Source organism: Acomys minous (assembly GCF_964271855.1).
Source record: "Acomys minous genome assembly, chromosome: 15".
NCBI lineage: Eukaryota > Metazoa > Chordata > Mammalia > Rodentia > Muridae > Acomys > Acomys minous.
In genome coordinates, this window is record NC_140497.1 from 82,468,102 (window position 1) to 82,487,181 (window position 19,080).

The 19,080-nt window shown below is 43.3% G+C and overlaps 1 long non-coding RNA gene across 1 annotated transcript; it reads left to right on the forward strand.

Moving 5' to 3' along the window:
• Window positions 1-12,542: 12,542 nt before the first annotated feature.
• On the forward strand, window positions 12,543-14,561 carry LOC311584286. The gene is made up of 3 exons (XR_014774816.1): window positions 12,543-12,667; window positions 13,891-13,969; window positions 14,418-14,561. It is a non-coding gene; the product is annotated as an uncharacterized lncRNA (long non-coding RNA).
• The last annotated feature ends 4,519 nt before the right edge of the window (window positions 14,562-19,080 follow it).

Sequence of the window (19,080 nt, forward strand, 5' to 3'; positions counted from 1 at the left end):
TGTCCTGCATTTTGGGCCAGTCCTGACAGTTCTTTGGTATGTCCAATCTGTATCTTAACTGTTATGCAAATGCCATTCCCCTGGCTTGATCACTGTTCATGTTCCTTATACCACAGGATATCCTGATATCCTTAGATGTTCTAAACTGAAACATTCTGTCCAGGAAGGAGACAGGAGGTCCCTGAGATCCAGGAAGTAAACAACTCACCGGTTCAAGAAGTTCTGAAACAAAGTTCACAAGGCCCCTCCCAGGTTAAAGAAGCAGTAAATGGTGATTCCAGGAAAAGAGGAAGCAGAGGTCCCTGGAGAAAGCCCACGTGCATCCTGTGGAATTGACTGCAGGAGTGTCTGTATCCTACTGAGCTGCTTGAGACTCACCCAGCAAATTCAAGGTTGTAGATGTTGTGAGCCATCGCCCATTCTAGCCTGGGCTTTTCAGTGGTGCAGCTGCCTTTGAGTGACCCCTCTCTCATACTCTTGTGACTAGCCCCAGTAAATTCATTACTTTGCCAAATTGGACTTTAGTGTAATTGTTGCTTTAACCTGAGGAGAACGCCAAGGTTTTTTGTTGTTGTTGTTGTGGTTGGTTGGTTGGTTTGGGGTTTGTTGCTTTTGTTTTGTTTTGTTTTTTGAGACAGAGGCTCTTGCTGGGTCTGGAACTCATCCTGTCAGATAGGATAGCACCTCCCTGGGACTGCAAAACTTTACTCGTTCCTGGCTGTTTCACATGGCTTTTGGAAAGCAATCTCAGGTTTTTATGCTTATGTAACAGACATGTTTACTGGGAAATCGCCTCAGCTCTTAAATGTGAGACATCTCAAAGTATCCTAAAATAAGTCTAGCAACACAAGTGTGAGATTCTGAGTTTATTACAGGATGGTTTTTTGCAAGGTGAAAGTAGTACCTTGTTTCGCTGAAGCCAAGAACTGCCAGTTTTTAGCTTTCAGATTGACACTGGCCTTCCAATGTCTGCCCTCAGCAGAGGGCAATAGGAGGGGAGCTTGAAGAGGTCTGTGCCACCCCATCCTCCAGCTCAGACAGGCTGCCCTGTGTAGCCTTGGCTACCCTGGAACTCACTCTGTAAACCAGGCTGGCCTTGAACTCACAGAGATCTGCCTGCCTCTGCCTCCCTGAGTGCTGGGATTAAAGGTGTGCGCCACCACCGCCCCACACAGTTTCCTGCTTTAATGATGTAAACATACTATACATTAATACTTTGTGAATGCTTCACAGGTTTGTTTTTTTAAATACTAGCTGCTTCGTTTCCGACGTCAGCCCGCAGCAACTCTAGAGGAAAAAAGGGTGAGGCAGGAAAGAGGCAGCACAGCAAATGCATCTTCAGTTTAGATTTAGAAAGTTTTGTTCTGTTATGTTCAATAGGCATGCCAAGCCATTTTTTCCATAGTCCATACATCTGTGGCTGTTGGAGGCACGCTGCTCTTTATTCTGTCTCTTTTATCATGGCACAAAGGACTCTTTGTCACTTAAAGAAGTCACCTGGAAGTTCTGGAGTTACTAACCAACATGATTGAACTTCTCTTTCTACTTCACCCTGAAGTAAAACATGCTTACGGTTTTTGACTCAGAATTTCTGCAATGAAAAATTTGCCCTAGAGACCTAATAGGGGACTAGAGAGATGGTGCAGCCATTAAGCGCGCCTGTTGCTCTTGCAGGGGACTGGGCTTGCGTACAAGCACCCACGTGGTGGCTCACAACCTGTAGCCGTCTATAGCTCCAGTCTCAGGGGACCTGTAGCCCTCTCCTGCCTTCCTTGAACACTAGGCACGCATGCAGTGCACACACATATGGGCAGGGAAAACATTTACACACGCAAAAAACAAAAACCCTAGGCTTAAAAAAAGAAATAATATGAAAAATGCCTAAATACACATGCAGGAATCGGTCCATAGCAATTTATAAAAGGGAAAATGGAAACAACCTAAGTGCTTAACTGCAACATTTGAATTAGTGAATGACAGAGCGAACATAGTGGAATTTTAGTCACACCTTAAACACACAATAATTTTGCATTAGTTGATATGGCACTAATTTTGAGTGGTGATATATATATACATATATATATATATATATATATATATATATATATATGAATTGAACTTTGTCAAGCACACATTAAGCATTTGTATGGGTATGATATAATTTTGTTTCTTTTTTTGTTTTTTTTTATACTTTTATTACACATGTATAAAACAAACTACATACAGCAGGGAGAACCATGTGACAATCATGAGAATAATGATTCTCATTATGTTCTATATATGTTACATTCATAGTGACTTGGCCATCTGCATTCGTCTCCTTTGAAGTAAGTGTTTTTCCTGTCTTGTTGGGTCTAGATTTCCGAATGAGATTCACTATCTATCCTATTTCAACTCTAATAGCTTAACTTCTTTATCTTTATCTAAAATGATCTTGTCCCCTAACCAACTAAGCTTGGTTGTAAAACTATACTATCTTGTCTTCAATGCCCCTCAGAGACTTGAGAAGGAATAAAACTTAAATTCCTGAGTGAACCAGCAGTGTGGATTAGCAGTTTCCAAAATGTACAAATTGACTTAGGACAGTTTACTGCCTGACCAGTCACTCAATACACTTTATAACATTGGAGCCTCATCTTCAGCTTTCTGGCCTAATATTTCTGCCAGACTTGTTCGCAGGGCAGGAACTACTGAGGACTTGCTTACCCTGACTTGGCAGAGTGCGGCCGTCGACTCTGCCTGCATCTAAGTTGCCCATTTTTAGGCAGATTCTGTTAGTGGCAGGACGAGGACATTTTGCCCAGTGGTTATTTTGCCACCTTTGAAGCCATGTCCATAAGGAGGCTCTTTGATGCTCATCATCTTCTTTGAGGTTGGCTGGGTGTCGTCAGGAGTTAACTTGTCTTGTTGTCAAAGAAATTTAGGATTGTGAGAACAACTTTAAATGCCATATTCTGTGTGTCTCTGAGGCTTTTGAAGACCTTATTCAACTATTTTACCTCATATATCGATAGAGTCATATTTATCTGTTAGACTTAGGATATATATTCTTGTGTTAAAATCTGCCAGTTATTTGACATGCCCATGTTTTGTATCAATATATTAAATTCTATAGCAATGACTTAGACGTAACCTTCATTATAAGTAGCAGTTAAGGCCTTGAGTTAAGGAGAAGGTTCAATCATCTAGCTTTTGTTCTATCCTCCCTCTATGTTCCTAAATCTCCCTTTCTTTCTTTTCAGCTCCCATCTCCTTGCCTACGTATGCAAGATAAAGGCAAAGAGAGACATTCCTGTGTTTCCCCTAATTTTTCCTCTGTATAGGACCAATAATGACTTATGACCACCTCCTGATGAGAATAAGCATTTTTAGATCAGGCAAACATACAGCAACCTATATAACCACCCCCCTCCCCTTTGAGAGAATGGGGCATCGTTCTCTTAAGGTTTCTTCAGGTTCAATTGGGGCACATAATACTTTGGAGTGGCCCCCCAAAACTGGAGAGAATGGTTAAGCAATCTAGTGATTGCATTTGTGGTTCAGTTTCTAAATGTTGAGATATTCCCGGCTTAGTAGGAGATTGCAATGGTGGTCCTAATTGGATCAGAAGTTTTCTACAATGTTGTTCAGGAAGCTGTCCAACTCTGTTGAGTAAAAGGAACAGAATCATCCAGGGCTGGATCTAGGAGGATGCAGGATATCAGTGTCCATTGTGCTGGGGGGAATGATTCCTGTCAAGTCTGATCCAGCTGGTTATATAATTTTGTTTCTATATATATGGTTGGTATGCATTCTAGAAGCATACATACAGAAAGTCAGTAATGTTTGTAAGTCACTGGAAACTTACACTGTAGCTGCTACATTTTCTTACTTGTATTTTCAAAGCTTTATCATGTCGTCATAGATTATTATACAATGCTAAGTGTATTAAAAAATAAACAAAATTTAAAAATTAACATTCTCTTCTAGTAGTTTTAATATTTAACAATTTAATAATTGTTTAATTTTAATATTTAAAATATATGACAGTATCAGAGTTGATGTGTATTTCATGAGCTAACGGCCATGTTCTTTCTTTCTAATATGCATCAGGATTAATAGTACTGGACTGTAGCACATTGTTTTCATTTTTAAAAAAGTCAGTTTTTCCAATCCATAAAGCTACAGTCTAATTTTCCAGGAGTCACAGTCATTCTTAAGGAGAGTATTTATTTTTTGAAATACAAACTATAAAATTTGGAAATAAAATATCATAATGTTTTAAATTCACTTTAAACTTAGTAAAATATGTACGTAAGCATTGACAATATATTTAAAGTGAATTCAAAACTTTATGATCTGTTTGCATGTGTTTGAATGCATATATATGCAACCCTAATGTTCATATATAAACATTATTTAAATACTAAACATATAGTCACATAGATGTTTATTATTCTAATATAAAATTTTCTGTGTTTTAAGAGCATTTTATAATAAAAGGACATAGAATCAAATTATCGCTGAGCTCCCCCTAAGAAAGAGGAGGAATGCATTATCTGAAACAAGTAACACCAGGCCATTTTAGAGACATTTGTACAGCAATAGAGAAACCTTTCTCTGTTGAAGCACCATCTTTTTATGATACCTATTCTTGCTCATTTTTTTTCCTTGACTGGAGACAGAACCCAGGATTTCATGGATACAAGCAGAGGCTCCACATGAGTGTCACTGGGCCCTCAGTTCTTAGTTGGGGAGACAAGAGTCACTACTCAGAGGTTAAGATGGGATGCTTCTAGGTCTGTGATGAAGCCAAAGTTATGCCGTTGGTGCTGAATGTCTGTGTTGTGAGTGTTCCTGGAGGGTCTGGTGATATCCTCCAGCATTCTCTTGTCTGACCCCTGCAGGGTATCCGTAAGGACTCTCTGTTGGTGGAGTACGGCCATCATCACACCAGTCAGTACCAGCCATCATCACACCAGTCAGTACGGCCATCATCACACCAGTCAGTCAGTACGGCCATCATCACACCAGTCAGTACCGGCCATCATCACACCAGTCAGTACCAGCCATCATCACACCAGTCAGTACGGCCATCATCACACCAGTCAGTACCGGCCATCATCACACCAGTCAGTACCAGCCATCATCACACCAGTCAGTATGGCCATCATCACACCAGTCAGTACCAGCCATCATCACACCAGTCAGTACTGCCATCATCACACCAGTCAGTACGGCCATCATCACACCAGTCAGTACGGCCATCATCACACCAGTCAGTCAGTACGGCCATCATCACACCAGTCAGTACGGCCATCATCACACCAGTCAGTCAGTACGGCCATCATCACACCAGTCAGTACGGCCATCATCACACCAGTCAGTACCGGCCATCATCACACCAGTCAGTACGGCCATCATCACACCAGTCAGTACCGGCTATTGATCTGAAACATCCCATAGCTCATGCTTTGGTCTCCAGGGTTTTCCTTTATAGCTCGTGTGTTATAACCACTCTCCCACTTGGCCAAACACATCCCTGAAAAGAATTTACTTCAATGCTTTACACTGTCCACCCTGGTGGTAGCCGATTATACTGTTATTCATAACTTGCTTTATAAGTATAATGATATATCTTTTGCTAGGGGTTTGTGTGTGTGTGTGTGTGTGTGTGTGTGTGTGTGTGTGTGTGTGTGCGTGTGTGCGTGTGTGCGTGTGTGCGTGTGTGCGTGCGTGTGTGTGTGTGTGTGTGTGTGTGTGTGTGTGTTCATACTCAGGCCACCAGTCTTCTGTAGCAAGTGTGTTTATCATCTGAACCATCTCTCTCCTTTGCTCACTGTGTTTCCCAGGCTAGTTTCCTGGGCCCCAGCAAGCTTTCCACCACAGCCTCTTGAGTAGCTGAGACACCGTTTGTGGTTCAAAGCCTTAGCTTTAACGGGGCCCTGGGAGAATGTTTTTTTTTTTATAGTGTTAGTACTTTTGTGATATTAAGCAAGATAAGGTGCTTCTGAAATTACCAAAAAGGCACTTCTGTTGCTTTTATACTCAGCCGCCCTTTCTGATCACCCACTCCTCCCCACACATGCTCTGTAGTGCTATTTCTCTGAGGGTATGAAGCCGAGGACCCGCCCAGTTTGCCAGGCTGATCCCTCCTAAACCGTCTAGTTCAGTGTCCTTCAGCATTCTGGCCAATTCACGTCGGTCACAGACCTTGCCCTGGACGGTGACAGAGAGCAGCAGAGTACCTCAGAGTAAGGAGAGCCTTCAAGTAGCCTGGGAATCACCTCAGCAGCTGCCCAGAGCAACCACGCCCCAGAATTTAAGCATCTTTTAAGTCCCTTCACCCTCTACCAGTTTGGGGACACTGCCTAACAAGCTTCATGCAAAGCAGGAAGTTCTTAGCGATCCACAGACTTCAAAAGCATTGTTTCCCCCGACTGTCTGAACAGAGATATTCTGGTCTCTAGAAAAGGAGGAAATGACACTGTGTGAAGAACTTGGCTCACAAGGAACTGGAGGCAGCCCTGTTCCAAAACAGGAAGGTTCTTCTATTTTATCTTGACCATGAGCATTATAAGGAGAAACAAAGTGGTTAAGCTTGACTGCTTAAAATAAAGCGTTATTATAAGTCAATAGTCTCTTAGAGTTCAATTGTTTTCCGTGCACTTACCATTTTGTAATCATGTTTTTCCACTTAGTACTATCTTGCATAGGCCTCCCCACAAAATGAATCTTTTAATATTTACTGCGATATAACTTCGTTTACTCAGGTTCCTTTTCTAGACTTTCTTGATACTATTATTATGCATTTTAAATGGTTGTGACTAGCGGGGTTCCCCTCCCCCCAAGACAAGGTCTCACTGTGCAACTCTGGCTGGTCTGGAATTGCTGTGTAGACTGGGGACGCCCTTGAACTCTTCTGCCTCCTGAGGGATGGCATTACACACGTGCCACCATGCCCAGCAGCCAGGCTTCCTTTTTTTCTTTTCCTGTAAGTTGCTTATTTATGTCATCTTCCATCATAAGCAAAGGAGCAGAAGACCCCTACACTGGCCATCATTTGATATAAGAAAAGGAAAGAATAAAGCCCTGCATGCTTTCTGGCTGACGCCAAGAGTAATAGTGCGAACCAATGCTGTGGGCCACGTGAGGATTTCCTTTATTCATCTGCATAGCTGGATGAAGCTGAGTACATGAAAGTTATGAGACAGGGAGAGAGTATAGTTATCATCTCCCCCAGGGACAGAGCTTGGTCCTGATGCAGAGATGGAAATAGTGATGAACTTGGATCGCTTCTGTTCTCAATGGTGTCGCTTCAGGAAAACTGTCAGCATGCTCTCTCCTCAGGGCAGTGTGAGGAAATAAGTGAGAGCCTTCCATAGCAGAACTGAGGCCTTCTTGCTGTTGCTGTTGCTGTTGTTGTTCGTGTTCTTGTTGTTCGAGACCCACCTACCATTCAAGAAACCCAGGTACTGCCACCAGCATTTTGGACCTGGACCCATAAATCAATATTTTTTAAGGATTAAAAAAGGTCATGTGCACAACCTTCCTAATATCTTCAACACAGGATCTTGTCCCCTATACCCACGCCCATTTCCCTATTAGAGCATAAAAGGTCACTATGAAGCAATGGGACTTCAAAAAGTAATGTCCCATTTAAATTAAAAGTCAAAGCCGTCACCTCAGGGAGCTATGCACCTTCTTTAACAACACCCCCAGAACCCCCAAAGAAGCATGGCTTGGATCTGCATAGGAAGGAAGCTCCTGAACATAAAAAGTGACAACTCTATAGTCAACTCTACTTCGTAGCAATGGGCGTTCCTCTCTGCTTGGCCCTAGTACTAATTTTGGCTCCAAGTCATTGTTTGTGCATCCTACTCAAAATCAAGATCAATGCCACTTTTTTTTCCGATTAATTTTGATTCTCTAGTAATAAGTACTGATATGGATTTGAGGGATTCAAACCGGCAGAAACCAGATAAATGTCACCAGCTAGTCTCCTTTGTGTCCTTCCTAACCGAGTGCTCAAGATTGTTATCTGTACAACTTTGTTCATTCTGTTTAAAAAACTAATTTTTCAGCCAGGTGTGGCTGCGCACGCCTTTAATCCCAGCATTCGAGAGGCAGAGGCAGGCGGATTGCTGTGAGTTTGAGGCCAGCTCGGTCTACCAAAGCAAGTCCAGGACAGCCAAGGCTACACAGAGAAACCCTGTCTTGAAAAACAACAACAACAACAACAAAAAAAAAAAACCCAAACAAACTAATCTTTCATTACAAGCATTTGAACAGTTATAAACCTGTGCTTTCTTGTAGGTGCAATAAGCAACGTCTACTTAGCAGCCAGAGCCAAGAAAAGCTCTCGGCCATTCGGAGGGACTATTTCAAAGGCAAGGGGCGGGGGTGGGTTTCTATCTCACAAGTTATTTCTTCAGGTGCAGGAGCTAGAGGCAGTGAAGTCATTCAAGTACAGTTTTTGCTTCATTGGAAAAATTGAAGAGGCACTGTAAAAATAAAACAGCAAGCACACACAGTTTGGAGCAGAGATTTCAGTCTTCTTTTATAGAATATACGCATTTGTCGCACTGTAGGTTTGTTTATAGATTGCGGGTAATTCTGTTGTATTACAATAAAAAAAAAGAATGTGCGATGCGTTCATAATTAATAATGTATTTTATTTCCAAAAATAAAAAGGTTCATTATGATGCACCTTGTGGGCATTAGCGTAGGAAATTGGGAGTTGGCCGTGGATCTGTCAGAAATTGAGCTGTGCCCCCACAGTGGAAACCAACTTTCAAGGTCGAAGTTTTCACACAGTTTATGATAGTCCATAGAATACACTTGGAGCCTGGGTTAGACGAACTGCCCTGGACACAGGGCTCCGACCTTTCCCAGTCACCTGAAATGACTTGAGAAAAGCAGTTACAGATGAAAAAGGCAGAAGAGATATAACCCATAGAGAAAGAACTGGGATATAAGATGAGAGAAAAGAGAAATCAGGGGAGAGCAGCCTACATCTTCCCTACCACGTGGAAGACAGAAGAGAACCTGGAGACAGCATGTAGGGCAGCCATGGACACTGGGACAGGTTACAAGTCTGTTTGTGAAGTCGTTTAAACCCCTCAGTCTTCTTTTCCATGAGGGAGAAGAGCGTGTTGCCCCTTCTGAGGCCAAAGGAAGAATGGGACAACCCCTCTTTTTTTTTTTGAGAGAGAGAGAGTGAACTGCGCACTCTGAATTCGAGACTCGGGCACAGCTGAGGGGCTTGGATGTGGCTCAGCGGTACAGTGCACTCTGGCACATGCGGATCCCAAGCTGCTGTCCTGTGGCTTTCTCCTCCAGGGAGTAAATGATTACCATCTTGGTGTAAAGAGTACACCCGGGAGCCTTGGCTATGGGCAGAGTAGACCAGCACAGAGTAGCCAGGCACTACTGATAATAGGATTGTCAATACTTAGCGGGCAGAGGAAAGGAGAGTCCCGGGGCCTCATCATGGATTCCACACGTTACTTCCTTCTGCTCTTTCCCAACTGATAGTGGTCTCGGGAGACACTTGAGTGCAGTGTAGGTTAGCCGAAAGGGGATGTAGTCATGATGGGGTGGGAATTTACAGTGATGCAGCTACCTGTTTAGATAACTTGTGACTCATTCTTAATGACCCACATCATTAAGATACTGAAAGTGAGTACTGTGCACTTATTCCTGGAATGCCAGAACATCTTTTTATCAAAGCCTAGGAAAGAAAGGTCAAATTGTGAAGTCTGTAGAACTGTAGGAAGTTCCTGCTTTGCACACAGCTCAAAAGTTGGAAGTCAAAATCTGCCAGAGAAGGGAAAAACTCAGAGGATGCTTAAATAGGAGGCTTGCTGTCTCTAGTCAGCCAGTAGCTGATCCAGCCTCCAGGTCAACATGAAGGCTTTCCTTGCCCTGGGACTCCTGCTGCTTTCTCTCGCTGTCCAGGCCACGGTCTATGAACGCTGTGAGCTCGCCAGAATTCTGAAAGCACATGGGATGGATGACTACTATGGAGTCGGCCTGGCAAGCTGTAAGTCAGAGAAGCTTCCAGAACAGGGACAGGGAAGCAATGAGTGACAAGGGAGGAAGCTGGAGTGAATAAGTTTTTGTATTCCCTGGGAGTTTGAGTAATCACTTTTTGTCTTTTGAATTAGAGGTGCTAGGTGTGGCCATGCGATAGGAGATTCTGGGGCAGGCTAAGGCAATAGGACCCGAGGTGCTCTTGGCCTGTCGCTAGGTTTCCCAGTTGCTTCAGACTCAATAGCCCATGAGAAAGGGCCTGAGAAAGGATGGGAAGACTCAGTCAGTCAAAATGTAGGATCTGAGATCCTGGGTGACATAATATTGGTCTTCACTTCTCTTACCATGGTATGAAACTTTTGAGATAAAAATTTTCAATTTTTTAAAACTTTCTACACAGAGTAGAGGGGTCCTATTTGTCTCTAGTGGCTGCATAAAGGAAGCCCTCTGAAATAGAATATAAAGTGATTTAGTTCTGTTCTTCACTCTGAGATGGCCTTTTGTTTTACACAATGGCCCATGTGGATGAGGAAAATCTTCAAGTGTTACTGGGTGCATTTAGGGTTAGGGTTAGGGTTAGGGAATAAGTGAATATATGGATGGACTATGGATGGACAGACCGATGGATGGATTGATTAATATAATCATAGACTAGCCTTTCTTAGTCTATTTGTCTTATAGAGAAGATTCTAAGTAGCTAGTTATGATGCATTTATGTGTAATCTCAACAGCTGGAAACTGAGGCAGAGACTGCCAGTCTTATTCAACATATGATATTTAGTGACATGTTTTATAAAAATGAAAAGTTATTTTAATGTGGCATGAAAATTCAGCTTGCTATAAGAACATTACTCTGAGAAAAAAATGTTAATTTTTAATAAATTACTTTTCATCTTCATATATATTCTCTATTAACTTATTAAATCTACTAAACAAGTGTTTTTTATTTTAGTATGAATAAAAAGATGAGATTAGGAAAATGTTAAAGCACTGAAAGAAGTAGCTATAATAATATTTTTAAAGTCAGGGTTTCAATATGTAGCCCTAGTTAGCTTGGAACCTCTTTCCTAGAGAACAATGGTTTCCAACTCACAGAACTCCACCTTCAAGCCTCTGCCTTCCAAGGGCTGGGATTAAAGGTGTGTGCCAGCATGCTGTGCTCAGTTGTTTGGGGTTTGATTGTCTCAATCTTCAACCATGTTTTTATTAAACAGGCTGCCCCAGTTGTTCTTTCTAGAATGAAGCAGGTGTCAACAGTGTGTGCAGCAGGCTTCCTTTCTTCTGTGGCAGTTTCTTTCCTCTGCTGGTTTCCTGGTAGCTGCAGCCATTCTCTGGGCTTCTTTAGCTTCTTGCCATCTGCAGTCCTCACTGGCAGAGAGACATAGACTTTTTTATGCCATCTCAGGCCTTATCTTTCTTAAACAGAAAAGCAACATCCCTGGTCTTCTTGTACAGTTCAACCTTATCTCCAACCACCAAAGGTAGTTCAGGGACTTCCTTAATACAATGACCTTTAGAGCTCACCCAAGCTGTGGAGACTGAGGCAGCCATCCAGGGCCAAACAGAGGGCGTGTGTCTTTGGGGGTTGTGTTCATTGGGTGATGCCAAAGGTCCCGGTTGCTGTTGGAGCAAACAGGTGGTTTTCCTGACACAAATTTTCAAATTTATCTCTGGCCAAGTGATAGTCTAACCATTTCCAACTCTGGGATTTTATCCAAGTCTCTACCAACAACAGTGGAGGCATTGATCTGATGACTCTGCCAATTCATAACAGCATAGGGCATTGATCTCATGACCTGCCAATTCATAACAGCATAGGGCATTGATCTGATGACCTGCCAATTCATAACAGCATAGGGCATTGATCTGATGACCTGCCAATTCATAACAGCAAAGGGCATTGATCTGATGACCTGCCAATTCATAACAGCAAAGGACTGAATGCTGTTTTTGCACAAGTTGGTGTGAACAGAATTCACAATATATGGTCCTTTGGGAGCCATGAACATATCTGGCAATCCTGGGTGACAGGTATTTGTCTTTTCCAGAAGAATCCTCCTCAGAGGATACTGTTGAGGAGAGAGGCACATGCTATGCTGGGAGAGAAGGTGGCCCTCCTCTCCACAAAGAAAAAGGAAGTACTTAGTGCAGGACTTTAAACTTTTGAGTTTCTATTGTTGTTTACTCTTGTACATAATGGTTTGTCCTCAAAATGATTCTCTTTGGAGCACTTGAAAACTGCTTGCTGACTGGTTACATTAGCTGCACCTGCTTGAAAGGCAGAGGCAGGAGGATCACGTGGAAGACCACCCTGAGCAACACAGCCAGACCCAGGCTGAACTCGTGGTAGCTTAGTGTACAATTTAACCATATGATTGTGCTCAAAAAGTAAATCCCTTCTAAAAGACAGCTCAAAGAACAGATTGTGGTATCAAATATAGATCATTTGCTGTTTCTGCTTATTGATGAATACTCTTTTTCTTTTTAGGGTTATGTTTAGCTCAGCATAGGAGCGGCTATAACACACAAGCCACAAAGTCCAACCCTGGAGATCAAAGCACAGACTATGGGATATTTCAGATCAATAGCCGATACTGGTGTGATGATGGCAAAACTCCCAAATCAATGAACGGCTGTGGGATTCCCTGCAGCGGTAAGACAAGACAGGTTCACAGTGACAGCAAGCAACCCATCTACTCTCATGTTAACAGCAAAGGTTCTGTGTAGGGACATAACAGTGAAGGAACCATCAGGAACCAGGGGAGACTGTTTTACTGTTAAAAAATCATTCTGAAGTACATCAAAATGACACCAAGACATTAAGATAGGGGGCAGTGTGGTGATAGAATGCTCTGCCTACAAATCAGAGGACACTTGGTGCTGCTGACAAAAATCGATGAATGAATAAATAAAATAGACAGAGGCTGGGAAGATAGCTCAGACAGAAGAGTCACCTAAGCCAAGGTTTGACCCTCAGCAGCCACATAAAGCTGACATCGGTGTCAGTTATTTGTAACCACAGCATTGAGGAGTCTATGACAGGCAGACCATGAAGCTCACTGGCCACCCAGCACAGCCTGGTCTGCATGCTAGTTCTCAGTGGAAGTCTCTGCCTCAAAAAAATGTGGAGTGTTCTTGTAGAACAGCGCCTGGGGCAGACCTCAGACTTCTACATACACATACATACATGTGAGGTTCAGTGGTGTAAATACCAGCACACATATAGACACACATGTTAAAGTTATAATTAAAAAGTAAAGACCTAGCCAGGCAGGGTGCCACAAGCCTGTCATTCCAGCACTCTGGGAGGTAGAGACAAGTGGATATCTGTGAGTTCAAAGCCAGCCTGATCTCCAAGGCTGGATGTGGTGCTGTGAAACAAACTCTCTGCAAGAGCATCCAGTGCCCTTAGCCACCGAGCTATGTCTCCAGCCCCTGGTTTTTCTGTAGGATGAATTTTCAGTGGTAGAGGCCCAGGTGAGAGTTCTCTGCTTGCTCTGTGTTCCCGTGTGAGGATGAAGAGGGCCTTCCCTCACCACAGCTGACAGCCCCACTCCCTCAGCGACTCCTCCCTCCTGCAGTGCTTCTTTGCTGTGCATCAGTGCTGCGATCCTAGAAACACAAACACATGCACATGCGGAAAACACCCCTACCGCTCAAGGACACCCAGGCCTCCAGGGACTTTATGGATGAGAAACGGAGTGACACAATGTCACATAGACAGAATCAATGGCTGTCTCCAATAATCACACATGCATGGACACTTGCGAAATTTTTTTTTAATTCACTACTCAGTGTCACAGAAGAAAGCTGGCTGGATGTGAACTGAAAATAGCTCTATAACTGTCCTTGTCATTCCTCATCTTTGTCTTTCAGCTCTGCTGCAGGATGACATCACTGAGACCATAAAATGTGTAAAGCAGGTTGTGAAGGATCCACAGGGCATTCGAGCTTGGTATGTTGGAACTTTGCTTCTGGTGATATATGGAATAAGTCTCTCTAAGGCCCAAGTGTCATTCTGAGAACTGTAGGTTCTGTTGGGGGCTTTCCCTACATCATCATTTTCAGGGAATTTCTGCAGATTGTGAGATCCCACCCATGACTGCTTCCTTGTCAGGCCTCCAGACAAGGGACCCGTGACCCGTACAACACATGTGATGCAGCCCTGACCTGCAGCATGCTGTGCTCTCCTGTGGGATTGGAGTGGACCAAACTGCCATGTAGACATGGCTCCATCAGTCTGTAGCGTTTCTGGCTGCATCTGCAGACTGTGTTTCACACTAGACCTTGGCCCTGGAGTGAAACTCCTTTAGTGCCATGGTTCCCCTCCCTCTCCTCAAGAGTTGAGTATGTGTGTGACACAGATGTAACCATTGATCCCCATGTCTCACTTTCCTCCACAGGGTGTATTGGAGAACCAATTGTCACAGCAGAGATCTATCTCAGTATATTCAGGGCTGTGGAGTCTAACCACTGTGCTTCCCTTCAGCTAATGCTGTCTCTTTCTCACTGTAGTACAGTCATGTGAAAGTTCATACTTACTTCCTTGCTTTCCCCTTCAAACACTTAGATCATAAAATAAAACAGTCAAAACCATGTAAAAATATAAAGGACTAGACTATCTTGTTTAACAGAGGAAATCTCAAGACTTGACAGCACTCAGGATGAATCGTGGTCACTGCTTTTATCCAGGTCCAGAGTGAGACAGAGTGAAGCAGAAGAAAACGGTATTTTAAAAAATGTGTGTAGTTGTCAGGGAAAGGAGGAAGTCCAAGGTTGCACATAGCTGAGGAAACAGCTGCCAAGAGACTAACATCCTCAGAGGGAGACCTGCAGTGTTCACAGGAGCAACAGGAAAGAGCCCAGAGGGCAGGAGTGTGTTGTACCTGGGTAGGATTCAAATAATGTGAAAGCAGAGAGCAGAGAGTGAAATGCTAGTAGAGCTGTTTCCTGATCATAGGGAAGTGACCAGGAAAATGTTCCCTGGGGCCAGCAAAGGAAAAACAATGCAACTGTGCTCTAAGAAGCCAATGCAACTGTGCTCTGAGAGGCCGGCCTACATCCCAGGCTGGTAGCCGGACCTGATACAGTAGTGTCCTTGAATTACTGGTTCTATAGGCAGGAAATAAGGAAGACTGAGGGGTTATGAATCTTGCACCATGATGTGAGAGAGCAACTAACCCAGGCAAGGATTGCTAGGGTCAGAGTTCCTTCTCAGAAGCCCTGAGAGGCCATAGTGTGAAGCCTACATTCTGGTGGTGGCCCAAAGATATTGATGATGCCTCTTGGAGGATGCAGGCATAGAATGGACTGGTCCAAGAGAGGGCCTGTGTATGCTCTGAGTTTCAGAGCTGGAGGGGCCAGCTGTCCAGGGACTTCAGAGGTGGGTGTGCCCTGGGGGCACAGAGAGCTGCAGGACTTGCTGCTTGCAAGGCTGTTTTTAGGTTTCCCTTAGGTCTGCTATTTCCTGGCCATGCCCCCATTCTACCCTTTGAAATAGGAATATTAGCAATGGGGCCATGGCTTAGTTGGCAAGGTGTTTAACACTAGAGTGGGGCCCTGAGTGTGAATCCACAGAACTCAAGTAAAGGCAGGCACAGTAGTGAGCAACTGTAATCCAAGTGTTCCTTCTGCAAGGTGGGAGGTAGTGATGCAAGAAGCCTGGGAGCTTGGGGTCTGGGAGTAGAGCCAGCTAGGCTGCTGCACACAGCAGTGAGCAGCACTGCCGATTGGTCTCAAACACAGTAGGTAACGGCCAATCCCTGGGGTTGTCCTCTGGCCTCCGCATGCACCCTCACACTTGCATCCCAATACTCAAACACATGCATGCACACACATGCACATGCACCATGCAAACCCCTAAACACCACACACATATGAGGTGCCTTGGTACGTTGGCAACACATAAAGTATGTACATTTCAGTTAATTTAAATGGGGTTACTTATAGGAGCTGTATAAGAGGTAATTTATAAGATCATGGAGAAGCACCTTACCTGTAGCTATACCACTGAAAAACTTGTCTCTCCCTCTCCTAATAGCTATTAACTCTCAGTGGATCAGCAGGGAGGGGTGGGCCTTGGGATGGTCATTCTTGTTCATCAACTTGACTACATCTGCAGTAAACTAAAGCCCAGGCAGCTGGATACACCAGTGAGGGCTGTTTCTTAATTAAGTCGTTTGAAATGGGAAGACTCACCTTTAATCCAGATCTTATGGAGTTGAAAGAGCCACCTTTAATGTGGACCACACCTTCTGGTGGCAGCCTATATAAAGGACACGGTAGAAGGAAGCTGTTGCTCTCTGTCTGCTTGCCCCACCCTCACTGGCAAGTCCATTCCTTCACTGGCAGTAGAGCCTGCTTCTTCAGGATCCCTATGTGTACTGAAGACCAGGTGAGACATCCAGCTCGTGACTGAACAACTGCTGGATCATTTTACTTTGACACCATTGTTACACTAGCTGGACCATGTTCTGTGAGCATCTGTCTATCTATCTATCTATCTATCTATTTATCTATCTATCTATCTATCTACCTATCTATAATATTCTATAAATTTATCTTATCTGTTCTGTTCCTCTAGAGGATCCTGAATAGTTCAATCCTGGATAATTCTCCTTTTGATTTTTATTCTTCTAACTTTATTTTTTCTCCCTCACTTTATAACCCCCAGGAAAATCTTTCAAGCAATACAAAAATCACAATGAAGTTATGGTCTATTTTTATGTAAATGAACAATTAAAATGTGTATACATAAGAAAAACATGTTCCCTAATACGTTCACAAGTCCAAATGTTTATATATTATGGGTGAGAAACAAATATGAACAAGTTATTCCCAAGAACCCATATACATTTGTAACTAAGTAATTTGTTTTATATTAAGAACCTCTCAGCCAGCTTTTCTTTATGTGCAGGCTACTATTTGTGCATCCAAAGAAAAATCAATTACCATCAAAAGCAATCTTGTAGAAATCTTAAAAGAATCACAAACCTAAAATTTTACATATAAAGGCAGTCAGCCATTGCTACTTTAAATCATCAAGGTGTGCATCTACTCATTAATACTTGTTGTAAAATCATATCAGGAAGCTGAGGGTGAGAAACAGGGTAAGGAAATTAATCATCATCTCTGTCACCAGCCCAGCTTGAAATAGTCACATCAGCCAGTGCTGCTATGAGCCATTGTTCTTGCAGGCCAACCTCCAAAAGTCCCTAGCTTTGCTATTAAGAGTGTACTTTTTCTAACTTCAGATTGTCCCCAAGATTTTCTGCATGAGATTCAGTAGCTGAATCATCTATACCTAAATTTGCTAAACAATCTCTTTTTCCTTAAAATTGTCTATACAAGAGCCACTAGCAAAAATATCTTTACCTAACCTTGGTAAACAATGTAGTTTTCCCAATTCTTCCTAAGGGTAGAGGTCATTGCCAGCAGTGTACATCTGAGGTTCTTTTCCAGCGTGGTGTCTGAATCATTAATCTGCTCCAGCAGCAATGCCTGAAAGAGATCAAGCATTATTGTTGTGAGTGCCAGTGATACTGCCCAGGGAGGAGCTAGGAGGCGCCTTGAGTACTCATACAACTCAAATATTATGACAGATGTGGTGACCACAAGGGCAACATGCAGAGCTGTGCTCCATATCAGCACAGTGTCTTCAGGACTCGTAGTCCTAGGTCATGCCTCTCTGAGATACCCATCGTGGGTATGCTAACCGATGAGGGTTAGCATGAGTTCTAGAGTTGTTTTGCTTCTCCCCTGCATGGCCCCCCAACAGGTAGATGTCTGTGGCTTATGTTGCCACTGCAGGTTGTGTTGATGTCTGTGGTACATTTTAGGACCAGAGGATGTGAGGATGCCCATGACCTGCGCTGCTGCTGTGGGCCGTGTTATTGTCCATGACCCTGCTGCACTCAGGGGCCACATTGGTGTCCATAGTCTGCATTACCACTCAAGACCATGTTGATGTGCACGGTCAGTGCTGTTGCCTAAGGCCATGTTGATGCCCATGGACTTTGTTGCTTCTAGACATCATGTTGTTGCCCGTAGTCTGTGCTGCACCTGAATCCATGTGGATGTCCATGATCCTTGCTGCCTCTGACTATACAAGGAAGCTTCTTTTGCCATAGAATTGATGACTGCAGACGCCCAGGTGAGAGTGAGAGACATAGAAGGCTTCCGTGACAACATCTCCCCTAACCCGAACCTCTTCCCCACTCCCCCACAAAAGAAACATTCTGGACAGGAAGCCATTGAAGAGAACTCTTTAAAATTGTGATACAGATGCTGAAGTGTAGCTCTTCCCAGCTGATGGCTTCAGGCAGAGGTGGGCGTGGAGGAAATATTCAGTTCTTTATGGCGCTGGCCACTGAGAGTCTGACCATGCTTCAGTTAGTGTATGACCACCACTTGGTCATGGTATTTTTTTTCTTCTTTTGTTTTGGGGGAGGTACAACGGTAGGGATGGACCTGGGACGACTGGGGAGTGAATATGATTGGGCTACATTATGGGGAATATTTTCACTTCTCCTAAGAAGACAAAAAGCCATATAGTATGCTAAATAATATCTGCAATATTGAGAGAATTATTGTGAGAACAAACTTTTATCTCTAGATCAAGTGTACTTGCTATTTACATTTTAAAATATTTAATCATCTCACTCTAGTTTTCCAAGAGAAACAGTAAAATGGAAGCATCCATTTTTCCCCTATCTCCTGCTACAGAGAATGTAATTCAGGGAACTAATACCGTCTCCTCCATTAGAATATATATTCATTGGACCCGTCCCTTAAGTTTGTTTTAGAGTGGCAATAATTATTTAGGTCTGGCCTGCAATGAAATTCTTAATTTTAGAACAGGGTCCCCAAGCAGTAAGTTATAGTACCTGGTATCTTAGTTTAGGTTACTATTTCCATGATGAAACTCCATGACCAAAACCACTTGAGGACACAAGACTGTATTTCACTCACAGTTCCATATAACGGTTATCATCAAAGATGGTAAGGGTAGGAACACAAACAGGGCAGGAAGCTGGAGGCAGGAGCTCAGGTAGAGGCCATGGAGGG